Raw genomic sequence first — 11,257 nt, forward strand, 5'->3', positions numbered from 1 at the left:
TCAAATACTGAAATATGCTTACAAAAATAATGGAAATAAGACTAGCTAGGGTGATGGTAGCTTATCTCTGAGAAGAGATGTGGCCACTACATGCCTATGAACTATGTTACAATGAGGCTCCAAGGCATATTTATTATTGAGAAATAATGGAAAACCCTAAACATCCAAAAACCTAACCCTAGGAGATGAAGTGCCAAACTATGGGCCCCATTTGGGTAAATTGGTACATCAACTTCCCGAGGTCGTAACTTTGGCATACAATCTCCATTTGTTAGAAATATCTATCTAAGGACTACAACTTTTAAGTGAGAAACATTGGTATATGACCCATGTTGCTCCCTTTTTTCCCAAACAACGTCGTTTAGGGCCTCAAAACGGCTCTGGAAGTTGAGGACCCGAAAAACTACCAAAAATAGTAAATTGTGCTACAAATAAGGAAACTGAAAAACTAAAAGAAACAATCATGGGGGTCCAAGTGGAATAGGCAGGTGGCCATTAATATTCTGCTAAACTTGGTCCCTGGTGAGCCACTTTCCCCGTTGAAGGAGTTGGCCTGCTTTAACAACTCGGTATAGTTCGATAGTTTGTTGTCAGGTGTTCTTGATCTGTGTGTCCATGATCTAATCAATTGTGGCTTGTTCCATGCAATTTGGATTTAACTATGTAGGTGTGAGTTGTTCTACAATGTCTGATGGGTCTAGCAATGGTGGGAAGTATGGTCGAAGGCAGTCCACATTGAACACTAGATGCAAGCCAAGGAATGGCAGAATGTTGAGCTCAAATGCATTGTCTTCCATAGCTTTGGTAATGGTGTAAGGACAATATCGGAGTGGTATGTGTTTTTGATAGGCTCCGGTAAGGCATTCCTTTTGCAAATGCAACCAGACTTTGTCACCCACCTGAAACTTGTGTGGCACCCGATGTTGATCTTGTCACTGCTTTTACTTGGAATTTTCTAGAATGGAGCGACAATATATTGGCCCATTTGGTAGAGGTGCTCCGAGAGTTAGATCGAATGAATGCTTGACCTGACAGTGCAACGGTACCCCTATGGGTGAGAAGAATATGTTCCTATCTTCTTTCATGACCGTATCCACCTACTTCTGATGCATGGAGGAACCCTTCCCAGGGGCCATGGATGTGGCTATGATATTCCCCTTACTTTGAGAGAAAATCAGAAAGAAAATAAATTTCCTAGTCTGGGAGATGATCTTACTGCATTTCTTAGTAGAGATAAAAGAAGTGGCAGTAGGTGGGGCTACCTCCAGTATCCTATATAATGTATTACCCAAAGAAATAATAATAGCATGGGGCCTTGACTCATACACAGCATGTCGCTTCCATAAGTATGGTTGGCCTAATAATACATCACAAACATCAAGAGGAACAACATCAAACAATACCTCATCTTTGAAGGGCCTGATGTTGTAGGGAAGGTGGCACTGCTGGAGGACTCAGAGATCTCGTCCTTGGTGAAGCCACCTGATACTATACCATTGCGGGTGTGGTGTAGTCGGTAGGCCCAACCACTTCACAACCTTTGCTAAAATGAGGTTCTTTTGGCTACCACTATCGAAAATGAATTGCAGCGGTGAACCCTTCACCCACATTTGCGAGTGGAAAAGACACCCCACTTTCTCTAGATCTTCGGGCTCATTCTTATGGATCTTGGCTATGACAATATTGGCATTGGGCTCTGCATCAATAATTTTCTTCCCTTTGTCATTCCTCTTGTCAGGTTCTAACTCAGGTTTGGAACATTCATCTCATTTTGAAGCCTTGAACTCAGCCACCAGCGATTGCTTCGACCGACACTCACTTGTGTTATGAGTGGGGATCTTATGGAACTCACACCACTTTCATTTTCCTTCTTTGACTTCATGGTGTTGTTGTTTTCTTGTGTCTTTGACGGGTTGTCTTGGGTCACCCCGCCTTTGATTTGTCCTTTGTTCTTTGGATTTTTCGATCCAAAGTCTCGCTTCTTCTGTGTAAACTTCTGCTCGATCTTGAAAATGTATTGGTACATCGTTCCAAGCGAGGAGATGTCTAGGAACTCCATCTCGTCCTGGATTTACCTGTGTAGGCAGTCGCAGTATTTGAGCACAAAATGTTTCTCAAAATCCTTGATTCCCAATGTTGGGTCCCTATAATACTAGTGATTACCCCATTACTATTGTAGTTATACCCCCTATTTATATTGTTGTGCCCCTATTACCCCCATATTGTTATTTCTGTGCCCCATAGAATCCCTCTATTGTTATTTTTGTGGCTTTATATTATTATTGTTAGGTCGACTGGATTATATTGTGACTCCTTAGACTCCTATATATAGAAAGGAGGTTTTGTCATTTGTATCATCCAAGAATTGTTCATTTATGTAATGTAAAGGAGGTTGCCCCCTCGAAGAGGCTGAATTCTAAGGCGTTGATCTTTCTTTTCTATCTTTTCTTGAGCTGGTTTCATAACATTTGGTATCAGAGCTTTGGATTCTAGGGTTTCGCTGCTCCAAACAGGTCATCGTGGAATTTTCGCTATAACTTGTTTTCTGTGACGTTTCAGAAGTCGCAAAAAAAACCAATTTGAGAATAATTGGTGCTAAACCTTGGGTCCGAATTTCAGAGCTTTTCGCGTGATATTTTCGGAGATATGATCTGAGGAAGTTGGTCTTTTTGCAGACTCCTGAATTACATTCAAAACAGGTGACCTGGGGAAAATCGTCATAACTTTCTCTCTGAGGATCAGATTGAAATTTCGTAAAAAGGTACAGAAAGAGGATGGACTGTAGTTTCTTGTATGTGTGTTTCAGATCCAAAGGTCGAAACAGTGACTCGTGGCACGTCGTACAAGTTTTCTCTACTGAACTAGTCTATAAGCAAGTCACTGTGGGAGATTTCACATAACTCTTCCTTGGAGAATCCAATTTGGGTCAGACTTGTGGCATTGGAAAGAGGACACAGAGGGCTACTACAGGTCACAAATTCAGAACTGGATGATCTGAAATTACAGAGATACATCAGATTCAATATCAGGCTTCTATAAAGTGAAAAAAGGTGTGTAGTTTTTTTTTTTATTTTTGTGTAAGCTTGGTTTAATAGAATTCAAAGGGCATAGTAAAGCATTATTATCGGTAACTGATGCCCCGAGGAAAGAAAATGCAAACACCTAGTAAGGAACCTGAAAGCTCTAGCATGACTCATGAAGAAGAGGAAGAAATGCTACATGATATATCAAAATTACAAGAACAAGTGCAACAAATGTCACGCTCACAAAAGCTAACAGAAGCTAAGGTAAATGGCGTGGAATCTAAGATAAAGGGCATGGAAGCTAAGATGGAGGATTCGATGGAAAATTTGAAGATAGATTTGAAGACAGACATGGAAGAATTGAAGAAGTTGCTACAAGAAAGGGTCACTAATGGTGAAAAGGTAGTAAAGGAAACTCATGATGAGAACAAAAGAAATGTTAATCATGATTCCATAGACTCTAATGTTGGATCGAAGACTCACCATGTTCCAAAAATCGATATGAGGAAGTTTGATGGCAAGGATCCCGCCACATGGATATTACAGATGGAGCAATTCTTCGATCTCAATAATGTGCAAAACACACAAAAGGTACGTATGGCAACTTTATATTTGGAACCAAATCAGTTTGTATGGTATCAATGGCTTTGTTCTCGTAAACAATTTATCACTTGGGCAATTTTTACGGAAGAATTGATAGCACATTATGAGGATACAAAAAGCAACACTTTTTTTAGCCAATTGATAAGTCTCAAACAAAAGGGTTCAATAATGGAGCACATTGAGGAGTTCCAAAAATTGAACATAAGGGTAAAAGATATTCCAGAGGAGCATAGGATTGATGTGTTCATAGGGTCTTTAAAGGATAATATCCAACATGATGTGCGCCTTTGGGAACCTGATTCATTAGAGAAGGCATTCAGGTTAGCAAGAAAAATGGAAAGCAAAATTATGGCAACTAGGAAGCATACCATTCACAACTATAAAGATGGAAGTGTTGTTGCCCATAGTCTTCCACAACCTACAAGGTTGACACCACAACAATTGGAAGAAAAAAGAGCAAAAGGGCTTTGTTACAATTGTGATAGCAAATACACAAAAGGTCATAAGTGTGCTGAGAAGAAATTATTCTACATAGATTGTGAAGAGGAAGAAGAAAAGGAGCAAGAAAGGTCAAAAGAAGAGGATATATTCCAGGAACAAAGCCTAGATGAAGAACAAATAAATCCGACCATATCTTGTAATGCATTGGCGGGAATTACCACTCCTCAAACCATCAAGATAGAAGGACAAATCAAGAAGAAAAAGGTAATAGTGTTGATTGATTCAGGAAGCACCCACAATTTTATTCATTGTAGGGTAGCAAAAGAATTGAATTGCTTCCTATATCCAGCACCAGAGTGTCAAGTGATGATTGCAAATGAACAATAAATTGTTCTGGAAAGTGCCATAATATCAAGCTATCCATGGGAGAATATGTATTGACTAGCCCAATGCTTTCCATTCCAATGGGAGGTGCTGATGTTGTACTAGGAGTCCAATGGCTACAATCCTTGGGTACAATAGCTTTTAATTTTCAAGAACTTTTCATGAAATTTTCTGTGGAAGGAAAGGAAGTTGAATTAAGGGGTATTGCAGGGAAACCAGGAAAGATAATCAGCTCTAATGGCATGACAAAGCTTCTAAAAAAGGAGCAAAGAGGTGTAATTGCACAATTATGTTCGCTAGATGTTTCCACATTGGAATCATCTATTTCTCCAGATCTCCAAAAAGTCCTGGACAATCATTCCAAGGTATTTGAGACTCCCAAAGGTCTCCCACCTATGCGTGATCATGATCATGCTATTCATCTGATTCCAGGAAGTGTTCCTCCAAACATCAGGCCGTACAGATATCCCTATGTCCAAAAAAGTGAAATTGAACGTATGGTTGCAGAAATGCTAGAGGCTGGTATAATTCAACCGAGTCAAAGTTCTTTCTCAGCTCCAGTAGTATTGGTGCACAAGAAGGATGGATCATGGCGCATGTGTCCAGATTATAGGGAGCTCAACAAGCTCACTATTAAAGATAAGTTCCCCATTCCTGTTATTGATGAATTACTGGATGAATTGCATGGATCAATTTACTTCACCAAGTTGGATCTTCGTTCGGGATATCATCAAATCAGAATGAAGATTGAAGACATTCCGAAAACGGCATTTAGAACTCATGAGGGTCATTATGAATTTTTGGTCATGCCTTTTGGCCTTACCAATGCACCTTCAACATTTCAAGGTTTGATGAATTCAATTTTCAAACCATTCCTTAGAAAATTTGTGTTAGTATTTTTTGATGATATACTAATCTACAGCAAGTCTTGGAAGGATCATGTTGAACATGTTGACAGGGTGCTACAACTATTGGAGGAGAAACAATTATATGCAAAAAGATCCAAATGTTTCTTTGGAGTCCAGGAGGTGGAATATTTGGGTCATATTGTATCTCATGAAGGAGTTAAGGTAGACCCTAGCAAAATTAAAGCCATTAAGGAATGGAAAATCCCCACATCCATAAAGCATCTGCGAGGATTTCTTGGGTTGACAGGGTATTATCGCAAGTTTGTTAAGAATTATGGGAGAATAGCAGCACCTCTAACAACATTATTGAAGAAAGATTCATTTTCATGGACTTCGGAAGCAACAAAGGCCTTTGAACATCTTAAAGAGGCAATGTGCCAAGCACCGGTCTTAGCTACACCGGACTTCACAAAAACCTTTATTGTGGAATGTGATGCTTCAGGAAATGGAATTGGTGCTGTTCTAATGCAAGATGAAAGACCCATTGCTTTTGAAAGTCGTCCAATCAAGGGAAAGTTTTTAAGCAAAGCTATTTATGAGAAGGAAATGTTGGCAATACTCCATGCACTTAAGAAATGGCGACCCTACCTAATGGGAAGACACTTCAAGGTAAAAACGGATCATGATAGCCTTAAATACTTTTTAGAACAAAGATTATCCTCTGAAGAGCAACAAAAGTGGGTCACAAAGATGTTGGGTTATGACTTTGAAATCATCTACAAAAAAGGGAAGCAAAATGTGGTGGCAGATGCACTCTCAAGAAAGGATGAGGATGTGGAAGCATTGTTGTGTGCCATTTCTATTATCCAACCAGATTGGATAAACGAAGCAAGGGAGGAATGGAAGAATGACGAAGAAGTGTGGGCACTTATTCGAAAGCTACAACAAGATTCCAGTACTTCTGATACATTTAGCTGGCAAAATGATTCGTTATGGTACAAAGATCGCTTATACCTCTGTAAGAATTCCCAGCTAAAACAAAAGATTCTTATGGAATTGCACACTTCTCCCTTAGGAGGGCACTCAGGATTTTTAAAAACTTACCACAGGGTTAAGAAGGAATTTTTTTGGGATGGCCTTAAATCAGATATTCAAAAGTTTGTGGCGGAATGTTTGGTTTGCCAACAAAATAAAGTTGAAACAATTAAGACACCGGGTCTATTACAACCTTTATCCATTCCAAGCCAACGTTGGGAGGAGGTTTCAATGGATTTTATCACAGGTTTACCCAAGTCTGAGGGAAAGAGTGTCATCATGGTGGTAGTTGACAGACTTACCAAGTATGCACACTTTTGTGCATTATCACATCCATTTAAAGCCAGTACAGTTTCTACTGCATTTATGGAAACAGTTCAAAAGCTACATGGAAACCCAAAGATTATTGTAAGTGACAGAGATCCCATTTTCACTGGAAATTTTTGGACAGAATTATTTTCTTGTCTTGGTACTCAGTTAGCTCATAGCTCATCTTATCATCCTCAATCTGATGGGCAAACTGAGATAGTAAACAAATGTTTGGAAGGATATCTTCGTTGCTTTGTATCTGATAAACAGACACAATGGGTCAAATGGTTGCCTCTGGCTGAATGGTGGTATAACACTTCCTTCCATACAGCAACAAAAATGACCCCATTTATGGCACTTTATGGGTATCAACCACCATCCATCACATCATATTTAAGAGAAAATTCTAAGGTTCAGGCAGTGGAACATCACATCGAACATCAACAACAAGTCCTCCAACTCTTAAAGGATAACCTCGTGTTGGCACAAAATAGAATGAAACAACAGGCAGATCAACATCGCAGTGAAAGAAGTTTTGATGTAGGTGATTGGGTATTCCTACGGCTACAACCATATAAGCAAATGTCCCTAAAGCAAGCTAAGAAGGATAATAAATTATCACCAAAGTATTATGGTCCGTACAAGGTGTTGCAAAAGATTGGTACTATGGCATACAAATTGGAGCTTCCTGCAGCTTCTCGATTGCACCCAGTTTTCCATGTTTCATGTTTAAAGAAGGTTATAGGTGACAAGCTCCCAATTCAAACAATATTGCCAGAACTTGACGAGGAAGGAAAAATTATATTGGAACCGGAAGCAGTCACAGAAACAAGAACTCGACAGCTACGAAATCGATCAATTTCAGAGTATCTTATCAAGTGGAAGAACTTATCCGCTGAAGATTCCACATGGGAGGATGAGAATTTTATGCAGAAGTATCCAGAACTACTCAAGCGTTGAGGACAACACTTTTTTGAAGGAGAGGGGCATGTTGGGTCCCTATAATACTAGTGATTACCCCATTACTATTGTAGTTATACCCCCTATTTATATTGTTGTGCCCCTATTACCCCCATATTGTTATTTCTGTGCCCCATAGAATCCCTCTATTGTTATTTTTGTGGCTTTATATTATTATTGTTAGGTCGGCTGGATTATATTGTGACTCCTTAGACTCCTATATATAGAAAGGAGGTTTTGTCATTTGTATCATCCAAGAATTGTTCATTTATGTAATGTAAAGGAGGTTGCCCCCTCGAAGAGGCTGAATTCTAAGGCGTTGATCTTTCTTTTCTATCTTTTCTTGAGCTGGTTTCATAACACCCAACTTCATTCTCAGGTATGAAAAACATTGCTAAACTCCGACACATCTTGGTCCCCTCCCTACCGCAACATGGTCCACTTTATGTATTTTTCCTCATAGCTCCTGACAAGGTAGTATTGCTCCTTGATGGCATCCCAAAATTAATTCCAGGTGGTTGCATCTAAAAAAATTAGGCCATACTTTCATCCTTTTGCTCACAGTAGGTTTCCCACTAGTCCTTGACATAGGGGGGCGACTTTGAGAAGAGCGAAAGTAATCTTTTCCCAGCTGGAAAAATCATGAATAGAAAAATACCCTTCTAGCATATTTAACCATTTATCTACAGCATCTACATCTATTTAACCCTCGAATATGGATATTTCAAAGTTAACTTGTACCTTAAAGGGTGTGGCATTTCCAGAGTAGCTGGTGGAAGGAGTTGCGTCGCACCTGGGTAGCCGTTGAAGGATCTGGGCAAGGTTATCCATCATTGCATTCCTTTGTCGCTCAAGGGCTTATTCAAGAAAGATTTTGATAGGATCTCCTACCCCCTCATCTTTCTTTTCATCCGCCATGGGAGGCCGTCGATATTTGTGAGGCTAGTCTTGCAAAGGTTCAACCAGTTCAAGCCCTAACTCCTTATATCCCGACCTCATTGGGGACTTGCAAAGAAAAACAGAGAAAGAGCAACCCACTCTGATACCACTAATCCAGATTTAAACAAGAACACAACAAATTACATATATAACCATAAATACAAATATGAAATAGAAATAACACTTCATTTCATTAATATCAAATACTGAAATATGCTTACAAACAGAATGGAAATAAGACTAGCTCGGGTGATGGTAGCTTATCTCTAAGAAGAGATGTGGTGGCTACATGCCTCTGAACTATGTTACAATGAGGCTCCAAGGCATATTTATTATTGAGAAACAATGGAAAACTCTAAACATCCAAAAACCTAACCCTAGGAGATGAAGCGCCAAACTATGGGCCCTGTTTGGGTAAATTGGTACATCAACTTCCTAGGGTCGTAACTTTGGCATATGATCTTTGTTTGGCATGCACAATACCTCATTAGAAAGATATATGTGAGGACTACAACTTTGCAGTGAGAAAAAATGATCCACAAACAATGTTTCTCCTGGTGTTCCCAAAAAAACGTTGTTTAGGGCCTCAAAACGACTCCGGAAGTTCAGGACCTGAAAATTTGCCAAAAATAGTAAATTGTGCTACAAATAAGGAAACTAAAAAACTGAAAGAAACAATGGTGGGGGTCGAGGTGGAATAGGTAGGTGGCCACCAATATCCACCTAGATTAGCTACTAGGCTGACATCAATGCCAACACAACCATCTCACTGTCAATAGATCCATACCAACCAAGTCACATCCATACACACATGATCATAAACATGACCATGTCGAAATAAATTCCAACACAAAAATGCCAACAAAATCTGACTTTGGCATTGATTTCAACCTCATCAACATTTGAGGTTGATCTCCATACATCCAAAGTATCTCCAAATTCTCTCCCCCTTTGACATCAATGGCAGAGGGTCAACTCCATATGAATAGGCAACAAGAACTGAAGTACATACCACAACATACATATCTAATTGGATAAAATATAATGCATCAAGAGTCATCCATGTCTCCATATAAGCAACAAGTAGCATATAACAATCACTATTCAGAGAAGAATATCAACAAACAACTACTAGCAGAAAGCAGCAATAGGCCAACATAAGGCAACCATAAGCATCATATGCAACATCATTATAATATGAAACTATGACCAACATCGAGTATAGCAACAACATGGACATGTGAATCAAACATCCCTCCTCCATATAGAAACATCCTATGAGGCAATCACGCACAATATCCCCCATGATTTCATAGTAGCAACTTCCTAACATCTCATCACATGAGGCTAAGAACCCCACTTTCATAGCATAGTATGAGTTATGACATGAACACCTCCTCTAAGCAAATCACAATGCCAAGAATGTATGTTTGAAATAAATAGGAACAAATAATCCTCCCCATGAAAACCTGTCATCTCCAAGGTGTAGAGATACCAATTGTTGGGCTAAAATGGCTACTTATGCTACAAACAATGCTTCCTTTGACAGATAGAAGCACCATATGGACTGAAACTCCACGTGACCATGACTCAAGTGACATATACATGATAAATACATGGTTGTAGCACTGACATAAAAGAACTCATACATACTATATGACCATAACATGACCTCATGATTCATGGCTAAATGACCCAAATGATAGTACAACATAGTACATGGCTCCCTGAGCATTTTTCATTAATAGATCAATAAATGCATGGCTGCTATGATCATCTCCTATGGACCAATGACTCCAAAAAATGAAACATCAAGACTATTACATCATCATTATCCCATACGAGTGGTTGCAATATGACTCCATAAGGTTCCTCCAAAACAGGCCTATCATGATGATGACTCAACAACTATTGACTAGACCCAATACCATCATAAAATAATGAAACAATAGCAAATAAATGGTTGTAATAAACTACATATGATAGCCTATACATGGTTGGTTCATGTTACAAGTCATCATAATACATCTTGGAGTCACGATCACAATCTATGCATGGTTGCACATCTTTTCAACTAACTATTAGTGGAAACCAAAAACATATACATGGCTAAAAAATGTGATCCTTATTCTACTCATGAAAGGTATATAAATATGCTATAATCACGTGATCACAAAGGAATGAAAGAGACAATACAAATCATGAGTCTCCATACCATGCATAGCTCCCCTTGAGCTCATATTACCTTTAATAAGACATATTGATCCTGTGGACCTAAATGTGTATGACATTGAAATGAACTCATCATATGCTACTGCAAATTCCATCATATGCTCCCCTAAGGTTATGCACCTCTCATGATCTGTAGTCTTCCATAAGTATGCATGAAAAATCAAGGACTATGGGAGGGAATGATCTTCACTAGTTTAAGGGATTAAGCTCCTTCTTCTTCCATAGTATCTTTGGTTACTTCTTCTCTTCCTTGATCTACTTCTTCTCTTTCTTCTCTTCCTTCGATCCTTGATTCACTTCTTTTGAGATACATCCCCTTTCTTTTTGCTTCTTTTGAAGGATTTTCCTTGAGTAATGGGGTAGAAAACAATATCTTGCCATAAGTCCAAATATATGGCAAATATAGCACTCCACATGGCTAAGAGAATCAAATCTTCTTCTACTCATGCTAGATCTAAACCATGCATAGGATGTGTCTCTCCT

Source organism: Pinus tabuliformis, chromosome X, assembly GCF_031772625.1.
Source record: "Pinus tabuliformis cultivar Carrire ecotype Pingquan chromosome X, CPIR1, whole genome shotgun sequence".
Taxonomy (NCBI): Eukaryota; Viridiplantae; Streptophyta; class Pinopsida; order Pinales; family Pinaceae; genus Pinus; species Pinus tabuliformis.